Consider the following 14,734-nt stretch of genomic DNA (forward strand, 5'->3'; position numbering starts at 1 on the left):
TTGGGAACATCAACAAAAATCTTTTCCTTTGTAATCTTGTCTTAATTCTTCAGAGTCCTCTTTATGTTTTCTTGGTGCATGAGGTAGTGGTGTTCTTTGGGAAAAGGCTCATATGGAGAAATAGGTTTACATCTGGAGGACACTGAGGCTCCAGATATGCTCTAGAAGCAAGACCCAAAGCAAGAATAATTGGCCAGGTTGCAAGAAGTTATGTGGCTGCCTATTTCTCAGCTCTAGAGAAAACTGGGAAGCTTAAAATGATATCATTTGCCCAAAAGCATGGTTCAAACCCTTGTGGAGCTCTACAACCACGTCCTTAAATTTGTTTTAGTATTCCTGGGAGGATACTGAAAAGAGAAAATGAAGATTTGGCAAAGCTAAGTACTCATAGTCATGTGAGAAAAAGAGGTTTTTGACATTCATTTGTCACTATTTGTCATTACATAGTTTGTTTTCAATATGTTTAGGGGCCAAAATAGTGACACAAAGCTGATGTTACCAGGCATAGACCCTGAAAAATAGTGAATGCCTAAAGTAGTGTGTGAAGTGTCTCTGCAGCTGGATATGGTTTATCTAGATGATGAATGACCAACACATCTTTGAGAACTGGGATGGACTCATGAATATACATAAAGAAAGTAGATGACATTTGTCAGCTTCCACTGTCTGGTTGCTGAAACATTTAGTTTTGGAAGCAATTATCTTTTTTTTCCTCCCATTTTCCCTTACAATAGGGAAGGAATTCCCTTTACACATCTCAGTGTAAAGGGATTTCTCTCATCTCTCTTTACTCTTCTTCATGTCCATCCTCAAATACGTTTTGTGATGTTTGCAGAACACCCTCAAGACTTCAGAGAGCTAAAACTATGGCTTACCAGGATGGTCAACACTGTCCCTTCCCCCCCCATCCTTTTAGTTCCCTTCTCTTTGCAGTTATCTGGCATCTCCCAGTTCATGCTGAGATTGGCAACTCTTAAGGACAAAGACTGCAGGTCCATGAGTAGGGCTCATAAAACAGCAATTATGGTAATTGAGAACTAATTCCCAGGTAATCGAGTCATCTCTAGACACCTTTCTTTAAAAGCAAAGGCAGATTCTCTTTCCATCAACGTTCCTCTCGCAAACTCCACGATCTTGTTTCCAACATAAAAGCAATTCTCAGACCGTGTATGTTTGTGTGTGTACTTTATAACAGAAATATTTTCTCAGGGAACTATAATGTTTCAGTTGCCATTGCAAACATGTCAGAGGAGTATGTGAGACTGAGCTGACACAGTGCAGAAGCTTTATTGGCAATTACTCCTGAGACACACACAGCGGACATTTAATTACTAACAAAGCCACTTATATTGTGGACTTGGAGGTTGCAGATTTCCCCATGATTCCTTAGACAAATACTTTAACCTTTTTTCTAATTAGGGCAGTGTGATACTTCCCCAAAGGAAGGCTATGTGGCTGCCTTCATGGAAGTCCTGCTTTGCCTCCTGGTCCCCATAGCCCAGGTGAGAACCAGGGTGGGAAAGGGGACAGGAGAGGGGGACAGGAGCAGGCTGGGCAGTGTGAGCACACACTGCTCCCTGCACCAGGGCATCCACTGCCCTGATGTGGTCATTCTCATCCTGCAGCAGAGCCAGTAAGTGCCATAGGATGGAGAGTATTAGAGAGCAGGAATAAAGACATTGTCCCTGTGTGGGCTGTGCTTCCCTTCTACTGAACCCACAGCTTGCCAACAGAAAAGTCCTTCCCCAGCCCAGGAGGATCCTTGGAGATCTGCTCTTTCCAATGAGGTTCTTGATCTAGGTTTTGCCATGCAAAGGATGATTCCCCCCTCCAGGTGAGTACAGGACTCACTACATTTATAAAGCAACTCCTGTGTTTGAGGAATGGCTCCCGCCGCTATTTTGGCAGGAGGAGATTTAAGCTGTGAAGGCATAATGAATTTCGATGTGTGCTCTGTGCAGTGTCAAACTGTTTAATTTTGAGAAGCTGAAGTCACTAGCCTGTTGTTTCATGTTTCTGTCTAATTGAAATGTTAAAGAACTGATCCTTCTGATGTGTATTTAGTCTGGACATTCCAGCCTTTGAACTCTCACCAGCGCTGTGAGTAATGTTATCCACACACATTCTCTCTATTGTTACAGCAAAATCTCTACATCTGATTTTGTAAAAAAAAAATCAAAGGGCCGGCATGATGTATACATAATATATTGAAAACACTCTTTTGGAGGTAAAAAAAGGGGAAAGAAAGAAAAAAAGAAAGGAAGAGAGAAAGAGAGAAAGAAAGAAAGAGAAAAGAAAGAAAGAAAGAAAGAAAGAAAGAAAGAAAGAAAGAAAGAAAGAAAGAAAGAAAGAAAGAAAGAAAGAAAGAAAGAAAGAAAGAAAGAAAGAAAGAAAAAAAGAAAGAAAGAAAGAAAGAAAAAAAGAAAGAAAAAGAAAGAAATAAAGAGAAAGACAGAAAGAAAGAAAGAAAGAGAAAAAGAAAGAAAGAAAAAGAAAGAAAGAAAAAGAAAGAAATAAAGAGAAAGACAGAAAGAAAGAAAGAAAGAGAAAAAGAAAGAAAGAAAAAGAAAGAAAGAAAAAGAAAGAAAGAAAGAAAGAAAGAAAGAAAGAAAGAAAGAAAGAAAGAAAGAAAGAAAGAAAGAAAGAAAGAAAGAAAGAAAGAAAGAAAGAAAGAAAGAAAGAAAGAAAAAGAAAGAACAAAAAGAAAGAAATCTCAGCCCATTACACGAGCTCTTGGGAAGGAGGGAGGAAGCTTTCATTAGACTTACCATCATTTTCAGTTTTAATCACCTCTCTTCTTTTCAAATTAAAAAAGAAATTTTGATCAAGGGCCTACAAGACCCAGAAGTGCCTTCTGGGGTTATCTGAACCAGTCACCTGTTTGGAAGAGACAGCCTTTCACCATCAGACGGATATGCATTTTCAATAATTAACTATTTTTAGCGTGGCATAAGTGAAAAATTAATAAGCCCCAGCAGCAAATAAGCATTGCAGTGTGGGTAGAGAAGAAAATACAGGACACAGCTCAACCTCCCTCTTTGAAAGTTCAGCTCCCTTCCTTCCCCCCTCCCCTGCTGCAGTCCCCAAAGGGTGACTTCCCTCTCTAATAGACCCACATTTACAGCCAGAGGTTGCCATTTCCCAGCTAGTCCAACATTAACATTCATCATCTCATTTCAGCACCTCCTGTGAGTAATTGCAGCCCTGAGAAATGGTCTCTCCCTCGGCTTTTTTCTTACCCAGCCAAGGGCTCCTCACAAACTCAGGGCACACCCCAGGGAGTTTGCTGTTCCTGCAGTGCCCCCTGACAGTCATTTGTTCATTCCCTTTGCCGTGGCCAGCAGTGAGTGGGAGGGTGAGCACGGGGTGAGGTCTGTCAGACAGAAGTGCCCCAAGCAAAGGGACATTGCAGCGGAGGTGGCAGAGGAGGAAGGACAGGGCCTCCTTTCCAGAGTGTCTTCTCCCTGGTCACGGAGCCAAGAGCAGCGAGAGCAGCCCTGGCAGCGCTCTAGGCAATAATCAGGTCTGTGCCCAGCTTCCCCCCCTGCAGTAAAACACAAGGCTTGTTCGAGGCTCACTCGTGACCACACCACTGTCAAGGTGACAAGCACAGATGTGGGGACACAGAGTGGCACCTGGCCTATTTCATTTCACATTATGCCCTCCTTGACACCACCATCTTCAAGGTCACATTTCTACATTCTGCAGCATGTTCAGCATCGATTGTTCTCTTTGAATTTTGGCTTATTTTCAAACTTAAACTGTGAGAGTTCTGGGCAAATGGTGGAGAGAGGTCTGCAGTGCCTCTGCAATGTTTGGCATACAGAATTACTCTAATGAGCCCTCAGTGATGATTCACTCAAACTGAAGGGGACTGAAGACTCTGGGACTTGCCCTATGCCATTGTGTGAAGTGGGGTGAAGCCAGAGCAAAATGATCTGCACCATTGTATAGGCAGCTGCACATCCTTTTGCAAGAGTTTTCACAGCCTGCCTTGAGCGCAGTGTGCAGATGTGTCTTAAATATTGGGCAGGTTTTAAGTAAATGACTGATCATTTTGCTGTTCTTTAAATTAAATTGAAAACTCAAAAATTGAAAATTTAAATTGAATTAAGAAAACTACAGCCTAATTTCTGTGCGGCATCATCAGTTTAAAAGGCCCAATGATCATGAGGGCACCAGTAACTGGGGAAGAGCTGATGGAGGGAAGCACTAGCACTTGAAAGCAGAGAGTTAAAGCATTGTGTGAATAATGAAATGAAATTTTGCTCAAGGAAGGGTCTCATGGATTAGAGAAGCTGTAATGCAAACTGTGGGCCCCTCTGTATAAAAAAAAAGAGAACACGTACAGACATCCACAGAAGGCATTATTTAAGTTATCACTGGAATTAGAGACTAATGAAATATTATAGGTAGAGTTGATGGATTATATAGAAACAAAGGCTTGAATATCTCTAATAAATTTGTTTTTAAAATAAGAAATTTACTGACCATATCTTAGTTAATAGATGGAAAATGACCTTAAGATTTTAATTTGATGGGGCAACTGTCCCATACTTGACTGGGAAGGTTTCTAAATGCAAAGGTTGGGACAAAATATTAAGGCAGGTGGAATTCCCTGCCTGACAGATGTCAGCTGCAGAGGGTCTCAGGGGGTATCAGTGAAGGAATATTTGAGATTATGTGTCTAAACCATTTCCATTTTCCTTTCAATTTCTAGAGTTGCCCAAACTTTTCTTTCCCCTGTAGACAATGCAATAGTTTTTGTTTTTGCAAAGCTAAATTAATTACTTGTTTAACTGTGGTTTTACTGAGAAATTAATCTAGATTGCTGGAATGGGTTCAGGGTAATGCCAGGTTTTAAAACATTTTGAAAATGTCAGTCAATTTTTTTTGGTTTTTTTTTTTTTGTTTGTTTTTTTTTTTTGAGTGCTTTAATGTATAAGGTGAAACAGCAGCTGTTATTTATAAGTTTGGATACTTGGTCACAAGTGGGAAAATACACTCTAGAAAGTATTATACGAGTGAGAGAAAAAGGATTTTACACTGAAGCTGTGGATGCTTGAGATTCATATTTTCAATTAAAAATGATAAAGCTAAGTACAGAGCATGTCAAGTGAAACTTTAAGTGAAGTATGAATTATTTGTAAAACATTATGTAGATATGCCTGGCAATAGATAAGTACATCTTTGTGCAATGTTTTCTGAGTGGAAACAGTTGTATTTTTCTGGAGAAGTAGGAGATGCCATTGGCTATGTCCTGTTTGAAAATGTATTTATGGTCAGACCTCGGAGTACTTGAAACCACTGATGTGAGATGCTGACAGTACAGATCAATGCTTCTGCCTGGCTGAGCTGACCTTTTTGGTACCAAGAAATGAAGTCCCTATGGGACAAAAACTTTAGTCCCTGGCTGCTCATAGTTGGATTCAATTACCCAAGAGGTGAGCTGAAATAAAGGTACAGAAGTTGGAATATTTTTCAGGCTGATCTAGACAGGTAGAAGACAGATCATATACCCATTGATAATCTAATATTCTTTGTATGAATTTTGAATGTAGATACAAACCTGCAGTGTTGATTTCACTCCAGTATATGTAACCTAGAGTGCAGATTTGTAATTAATAATAAATATGGGCAAACAAACTTTGCACAGCATCTCCCTTCGCCGTTACGAGCTACGAAATCAAAACACGAGCCAAATATCACATTCCTTGAGAGGATCATACTTGGGAAAAATCCCATCAAAGGCCGCCCCCTGAGTTCACCCCACACTAAAAACAACATCCCCCAGAAAGCTGCCTTCCCAACAGCAGGTCCCTTCCCTACAAGCCGTTTGGCTCTCTGTGGCACAGCTAGATGTAGAGCAGCAACACGCAGAGCTCACATCAGCTCAGCAAACATTCCCCCTTGTGCCGGGAAATTGGATGCACCATCGTCATTGCCAGGAGAGAGCTGCGATACTGACACATGAAAGTGCCTCTGACAGCCTGGGGAAATTGCTTTATTTTTTCTTGCAAAAGAAGATTTGCAATCCGGGCTAACAAATTATTCTTTTATCTGGTTGTTTGCGTTATGGGACCCCAGTCCAGGATCAGGGCTCCTCCGTGGTGCACACTGTGAAGACATGCAAGGAAGAGAGCAGTTGGCACCCCAGAGAGGTCACAATCTGCATAACAGGCAGGAGCCACGGGTGGAAGGCAGCTGGGCTGAGAGAACACAATAACGATAAAATGGGTATGCATAGCATCCTCCTCATTAAAAGATGGTGGCAATTTGAGGGCATCCTGGCGAAGGTAGCTTGAAGGAAGAATTTAAATGAGGTTAAGAAGCCAGCTATACAACAGGGATATTTTGCAGTCATGGTTTGGGCTGGGAGGCATCCAGGAGGTGCTTGAGGGAGAGGGGAAAGCAGGCACTGAGGCAGTGGCAGGAAGGCTGATGCCAGGTGAGAGCAGTCTGCTAAACACAGGCTTCATTAGCACATCTCATGCCACTGTAAAATTTCATTTGTCATCATGGTGGGGTAGTCTAGGCCACACTTCAGGATTTGAGTGGAATTTCAAGTGTTCCTAAAATAGTTCCTGGAAGACAAGAAATTATTTGGGCACTTATGCTCCTGGGGTAGACGAGCATATCTTTAGATGGTTCATCCTGATTTATGGAGTAAATTAACATCATCAAGTAAATACGGTGCTGTTTTCAATCTGTTGCATGTCCCAGGATCCTCAAGCTCCCAAAGGACAGCCACTTCTTGAGGACAGGCAGGGGAAAAGGACATGGGCTAACACATACAGCTTCTCTGCAGACCAATGCGTACAGACTTTATGGCAAAACAAGGTCTGAGGACTGACCCTGAGTGTAGTCTGGGATAGATGAGAGCTCTGTCTCAAATATTCAACTTCTGACTAGATTTCTGTACATCTAGAGACTCACTTAATGGTGCTATTGATCCTGCATTTATCAAACTAAGAAGAGGGATTTTTTTTCCCACTGGCTTTACTAGGTGCTGTTCATGGGCTGACATTTATAGACTATTTTGTGATGCTGAATTGTGTGGGCAGGTATTGTAACATGGAACTAAAACAGGAGGCCTGTAATTTCATAGAAGGACTTCAGGAATGTACAGTCACTGTAATCTCAGAAGGAATGATTTGCAGTATGAAACCATATACTAAAATATGAGTGGAGTGGTTAATGGGTATTTGTAAACTGGGCCACAGCTTGTGAACAGTCAGTAGGGGTTGAAATCCGCTCTGCATTTCACTCTGGCTATGCACCTGAAGTAGATGCCATGCAGTTAACACAGAAACTGAATTTGTAGGAAAGCAAAATTTAACTCTAGAGATGCACCTGTGTGGCCACAATAGTGCCACATGAAGTTCTTAAAACCTTTCTGCAGCTTTGAAACCTTAGCTCCTATTTCAGAAGTGGCTTAGGTGCTTAGCTGAGAGATATTTTCCAAAGCATCTAAGTAGATTAAAGACTTAACCTCCTTCAGAAGTCAGTGGCAGCCAAGTATGCTGCTAGATAGCTAGATAATACTGCTCAGGCACCTTTTTTTTAATATGCACTGAAAGTCAGCAAAATTAGTCTTTCTAGAGACCAGTACCACTTTCCAGGATAGGTTTGTGTTTTGTAGTAAATGATTGCATTTTAAAACATATCTCAGACCTGAGAATTTGCTTATCCAAGGGGAGAACATGACAGATGTTATCTTTGTATTTGTACTGCCCTTCACCTGACCAGGGAGCTGTACCTTGGCGTGTCCTTTCCTGTTGCAAGATGGACTTTGTGGGCAGCCTTAGCCTGTGCCATGGCATTTTGGACACTCAGAGCTGGGCCTGGCACCTCCTGGGGCAGCACTTTCCTCCCCAGCTCAGATCTCAAGGCAGAGCAGACCTTGGTGTTTGTGTGTCTGGGTTTTGCCTGCTGCCTGCAATAGGAACTTTCTGCTAGCTCTGTTTGTACAGCAGAGGGATGCAGCTGTACTGTGAGGGAATGGGAAATGGGGGAAACCACTGGGTTGTTGGATTTTCCCTTCACCCATGCTGGTGGGTGATTCCTGGTTGCAGAGAACCTGCCAGTGCTGGTATCAGTGTGCAGCCTTGCTCCTTCCATTTCTGGAATCAAAGGTACCTGTGGGCACTAGTCCAGCGATGAGGAGGTGCTTGCTGGGTTGCTAGCAGGGGAAGGAGCAGAGTTATGTACAAAGGAGACACACCAGTCAGCACTCATCTTGCTGAAATACTTTTTATCCTGTGCCAGAAAGCCAGGGGGTGAAGGGTGTGTGACCGTGTGTGTCGGCTGTGGGTGGGGGAATGGGACTGGAGGTTTGTTTACTACAGTTTTACTTCATTAATATTTTAGTCTCAGGTGCAGAACTTGAAGAGTCTCACTGAAATCGCAAACAGCACTGATTGTGGTGTTTGTGACAGTGCCATGGGGCATTTGCATTATTTATCCCAGGCTGCACTACCCATACAGCTTTCAGGGAATATTTTCAGACAGAATCGCTAATTAGCACATATGTGGAATCTTCTCAAAGCAGTTGGGAACTCTCCTCATTACTTTTTAATTTTTTCTATTTGCTGAACGTATGTCATAGATGAAAATTCAGAATGATGGTTTGAAGGAATTTTGCATATTAAATACTCCAAATGAAAAGAGCAGGATCTTCTCTCTGGACCTTGTGAGTGTCTCTGGTCTGGCAGGTTCATGCAGCATCACTTTTGGGCTGCCACTTGGTTACCCCAAGTCAGTGAGGACAGCTAAGGCCTTTGCTCATTATCCTGCAGCCTAACAGGCCATTCCTGGATGGCACTTAACAATCAACCACCTTCACCTTGGATGTTGCTGCTGATTAGTTCTCTGTAAGCAGATGATAGAATATGCTATCTCCCATCTTCAGATAAAAGAGAGTTTATATATGTGCATATCCAGTTTTAATAAAACTAAATTTTTGTATATGAGGAAAATTGTATGTTATTACAGCACTAAAAATGTTTTTAAAAATGGTTTTCAAAATGTTAAGAAAATGCTTTAAAATGTGTTTAAGTATCTCCATCATTGCTATGTTTTCAGATAGCTCCTGACTAATTTTGCTAAATTTTACTCTTTATTTTCTTATCCCATATTTTGTGTGTTCTTTAAATGATTTATCAGAATTTACAGGGGTGGTAGTGAGAGCAAACTGTTTCTTGTGCATTTGTGCACTGCAAAAGACTGATTTAAGGAACAGCTTTTCTAAGTTACGGCTCAATTTAGCAGCAACATTAATGTTTAAGTGTTATTTATTATGGATTTAAATAAAACACAAAAAAATCTCAGTCTGATATCCTGGGCACCCTTTCCTGGAAATTAAAACCACAGCACTAAAATGATGAAAGCCCAAAACATTAGCCCACCTATCATAAACAGTCAGCTGAAACACGTAGTGCAAAGCTGAAAATGCTGTACCTTTTGTTCTTGCTCACAGAAAACAAAAGACAAATTCTCCATCCCCTGTCACTATTGCTCCATCCTCCCAAGTGCCTGCTCAGGTTTTCCAGCTTATGAGTGAGGACCACAGAGGAGAAAATGCAGGAAAACCAGTGTCAGAAATGAAGGCTTAGGGCTGATTAAAATATGGAGAGGCTTTTGCTGAGGAAAATTCTTCAGCAGAAAGCTTAAGGATGCAATTTCAACCCTCAGAAAGATCCCATAGCACAAGAGTGCTATGTTTGTAACTCAGTCCTTCATCTGTTTTGAGGTCTTGACTTTCTGAGCAGGCCACACGATGCACCATAGCTTCTCTTTGTCTTGGGCCAGGGCAGAACTGCCTGGGGACGCCTCTGGCTGTGGTGCAGCATGGAAAGCCTGATCTTGTTAGGGAAGCCAGTCCATGCAGGGGTCAGGAAGGTCATGAAGTGTGTCTGACCAGGAATCAGGTATCACAGCAGCATTTCTGTATCAAAACTGCTTTGATTCTGATTTATATTGTTGCTAAGATAAAAAAAAAAAAAAAAAAAAAACAAGAAAAAAAAAAAACCAACAACCTTGGAAATTGAAGTATACAGTCTTTCAATGAAAACTTCAAATAACCAGGGGCGAAAAACCTCCAGATATGCCTTTAACAAAAATATTGATTTCTGTAAAAAAAATCTATTTTCTGCCCAAAAGCAGCTTTAGTGGAGAATTTGGCAATTCTACAAGGGATCACTAATTGTGAGAATTACTGGTGGCTCTCTGTCTCTTCAACTCTGACAGATCTGGCTTGTACATCTCTTCCTGTGTCAACTAAAACAGGTTGGCACACGGCTGTGTCAGAGCCATTCCTTTCACAGTAAGAGCCTTGCAGAACAAAAGAACTGCTGCTGTCTGTTGTTGTGATCTTTAATATGTCCTCAAGAGATGGTCTCAAGTGGTGGGCAGGTAGTCAGTCAGGCACAGTGTTAGTCGAGAAGTCAAAACATAGAAAAGGAGAGAATAATAATATTTTAGCTAAATTGTTGAATTTCAAATATAGATTTCCACCCCCCCCCTTGAAATGCAGTTGAGCCAATTCAGGTGAAATTAATCAGGAAAAGGAAGTGTCAAAGATCATTTAGTATATCAGCAAAATACTTGTCATTGGCCCCTGTGAATGACTCAGTGATGGTTATGTTCAGCCCTGGTAAATGCAGGCTGCAATATCCCCAGTGTGTTTTTTTGGAAGGATGGAGATATTGTGACTAAAGGTGAAAGCCTGTTTTATTTTTTCACCCTTGTCATCTACTCTCTGTGCTGCCAACCTCCACTTCAGTTGCCACAGTGCATAAATTACAGTTTAGATCACACAACCATCCATCATCAAATCACCCCATGAAAGTGCTACTAAAGTATGTTGCCAGTTCTCCCGGTTGACACTCTTTTTGTGATTGACACATATCTAACTTACACCATCACTTGTGTCACTGCTGAATTTGGCCATGAAACTTCCTCGGGAGCTGTGCACATTAAGTCAATCTGAAAGTTTCATGTAAATTAGCTCCCTTTTGTTGTTCTCTGAGCTTTCTGTTTCTTTTATTTACAGTTCCCCCTAATTATTAGGGCAGTTTATTGGCTTCTTTCTAGCTCATGCACCCTTTACTTAGGCAAGGTAGTAAATGGGTTAAATACCTCAAATTTTGTCTAATTATTATTACAAATATTTATTTACTATCACTGCAGTACCTGAAAGATAACAAATACATAAAAAGAACATACTTTGGTGACATGCCTTGGTAGCAAATACATAAAATGAACATACCTTGATGACATGCCTTGGTAGCAAGTCACTGTCCACAATGCATAAGCATATGAATAATTTTTACATTATCTGTATATTTTCTACATGATCCATGAAGAGTCTACATGAATATATATGTAAAATCACCAGATTGCTCTTTTGGCTTACAGTTGATGAGTCTGAATGAATAATCATGAGAGCTTTTGATGGGCACATGGTTATGTCTTTTCCACATGCAAGTGCACCTCAGCCATGTTAAAACCTGACTTTGAATTGTCTGCATTTGGATTTCTTTTACTGGTGTGCTGCTGAGATAAAATCCAAAATAACAATTTTGAGAATGTGTTTTGATACATAAATATATAAAAGTAAAATCCAAAATAACAATTTTGAGAATGTGTTTTGATACATAAATATATAAAAGTAAAACCTATCATGAATGAAAGGCTCAAACAAAATGAAAATGGAATAAAATTATTGATTTTTCCTAAATGGTGTGAGTCAGGTGTGCTGTGTTTGAAATGATGTACATTATGTCTGCCTTTCTCTTTCAGACCCAGAGATGCTGTAAACTAACTGCTAGGTAAGGTCTGCTAAGTGTGAATCATTTGATTGCAGTTGTTTGTGCAGCATCTGTTCCATAGCATGTTTAATTATTTTTGTGTGTTAAATTCATGTAGGTTACTCAAGAATTGCTTAACTAAGTCTTAAAATTGCAGCTATTGCAGAATTCATTATCTTGATTATCATTAGAGATGGGCAGAGGAGATTCCTCTTCATACTTTATTCTGAAACCCTAAAGTGCAGCTCAAAATTACACTTTCAAACTTACGTGCACCTTCTGTTCTTTTGCCAAACCCCTCTTTGTAGCTGACTTCAGCTTGAGAGACTGCAGACCTTTCCCTGAGTCCAGGTAAAGTTCTCTGAGTTCACCTGAGCAGGCCTGGAAGAACTGTGATTAATTTTTTCTGCTGGTGTCAGAGTATGTCAGATGTGTCCAGTGAACCAAACAGTACAGAAAAATCCCCAAAAAGTCCACGTTTAGCTGCAGAGAGATAAGGCTGGCCTATAATGTGTGTATTAACTTGGTGGCAGACGTAGTTCTACATTTCAAGATGATACTTAAAAAACAGAAAACACCAGGCAAGAGTCCTCTGCCTAAGAAAGAAAAAACCAAAACAACATAAAACATTTTCACTTAAGAGGAGTAAACTAGTAGGGCTACTAATTTACTTATCTTTGTACTCAGACCGATGACCTACCCTTTCTTAAGCTGCAGTGGAGTCTAAATTGTATTAGCCTGTGGCTTTAGGCAAGTGAACTGTACTAGCCAGTGCTATCCTTTTTACATCAGGAACTTAATTTGAATGGGGCTTCCCTATTTTATTTCAGGGTTTTGATGACTTTGAGGCTGCTCTTGGGAGCTCTTTTCAGCTTTTTACCGCCGTAAGAGCTAGAAATAATCTTTTAGTTAGAATCAGAGCTTTTACATTAAAAAAATCACCTGATTCCAGCAAGTGGGAGCTCTTGGTACAGCATAAAAGTGCAGAGCTCACAGTAAGAACTGGCAGTGCTGCTGATGGCCCTTATCACTGGCCTTTGATGCCGTGAGCATGGGATAGAGCTGGCAGTGCATCCGGCAATTTATGCAAGCAGCTCACGCGTTCGTGGCACTTACTTGTCCTTAATGGGATTGTGTTATAAGATAATGGATATCTTATTTCCTAAGGAGATATTTAAAACAGTATCTGCATTTAGAAAACCCTTCAAAACTGGAACTGAAGGAAAATGCGTGCAATACAAATACTCCTTATCCTGCAAATGCGTTATCATGTGCAGATTTTAGGATATGGACTTAAGTGAAAAGCTTAGCTGAGTTTTTAAGAGAGAAATTTCTCAACGCTGCTTGGGATTTGAATTGCTATTCTACTGTCAAAATCAATGAACAGGATGGCTAGAACTCTGCTCAGTTCTTGCAAAATGCACTAAGTAATTGCTAAGTGATTCTCAGTTGTCTTGAAATACAATTACATTGAAAAGTCAGGTTCAAAAAATAGTATGAGATTTCCAATAGACTGGTTGACTCACTTTAATTAACAGTTCTTTAATTATAGACATTCATTAATATCATAAAGTTCTTCTAGTTGGCATCAATTGGTGTTGGGCATGTAACTAAAGTCTCATTTCCCTGAGGGTGTACATGGCTAGTTTAATTTGCCTGAGGGCTTTTGACTGTAAAATCTCAACCAACATTAAGCAAGTAAAGCTAAGGTACATTGGTGAAATCCCAAATCAGGACAGATGTTTCTTCACGATGATGTGCAAGCCCCGATATTCCCATGGAAACAGTTCTGAATTGAACATTTTCATGTAGTGATTTCAACTACACAGCCAAAGTTATATAATGTGTTCACACACACATGTGGCTGTGGGTGTGTGCTAACAGGCTTAGGCACTTATTCTCATAGCAAGGTTGCCTATGGTGTTATGTGCACGTGTCTATTTATATACAGATCCATACACCTATTTAATACTCTAAGTACATGATGAAGTATTGGTATTTCTCTTCTGTTCTTTCATCTGCTTTATTCCTTGAGAAAGTAGAAAATGCAACCCCCTATTTCAGTGAAAAATTGCCAAAATAATGTTGAGGTCTTTGAATACAGTCCTTGGATTTTTCCAGGTGTGAAAACCAAAGCCAGAAGCAGAGACCTGAACCAGTGCTGGTGGAAAGCTGGTGCATTTTTGTTCAGCACTGCACACACATTATGGCTGGGTAAGCATTGCTGGGAAAGACCTCTGTTATACTCCAGTGTCCTCCTTTTTTCACAGTCTTTTTTCTTTTTTTCTTTTTTACAGGTGAAAGTAATTTCCATTTCCCATGTACATATTATCTTTCATTTTCCATGCCAAAAATGATTCCAGTAATTTATGTCAGCATTTCTAATTTGTACAGGATGATTTTTAATATTTCTTTCTCCTTAATGATGTTTGCTTCTCAGTCATAATCTACTCTCCAGATTTCATTTGTAGAGAGTGAAACCTTGCAGTGAAAATGAGAGACAGTAATTGGACCTTAGAAGGGGGCAATCAAGAGTAACCAGGGCTTTTTGGGAATGGAAAAAGGAGCTGCTGATGTAATGCTTTTAACAGCCAAAACAAAAGAGAGATACATCTTGTGAGAATGTTTCTCTAAGTATGACTGTAAGAATTATTTCATTTTATTGATTTCCTTACAGCTAGATGTCAGTAATCTAAGATAAACCCTTCTATGCTTGAAATCAGCACCTACCTGTTGCACTGCTCTTAAACCAAAAGCAATACCAAATCAAAGGGCTTTTGAGGAATCATATGTCCTGCACGAAGTAAAGTCAGCTGGCACCAGATTCCAGAATGCAGGAGAGCCACTGAGCACATTTCATCTGGTCCTAGTGCTGCAGAATACTGGGCTCTGGCAGGCCCCTTGACTGATCCCTCTGTGCCTGC

The sequence above is a fragment of the Fringilla coelebs genome, assembly GCF_963513975.1.
Source record: "Fringilla coelebs genome assembly, chromosome: 1".
In the NCBI taxonomy this organism is placed as follows: domain Eukaryota; kingdom Metazoa; phylum Chordata; class Aves; order Passeriformes; family Fringillidae; genus Fringilla; species Fringilla coelebs.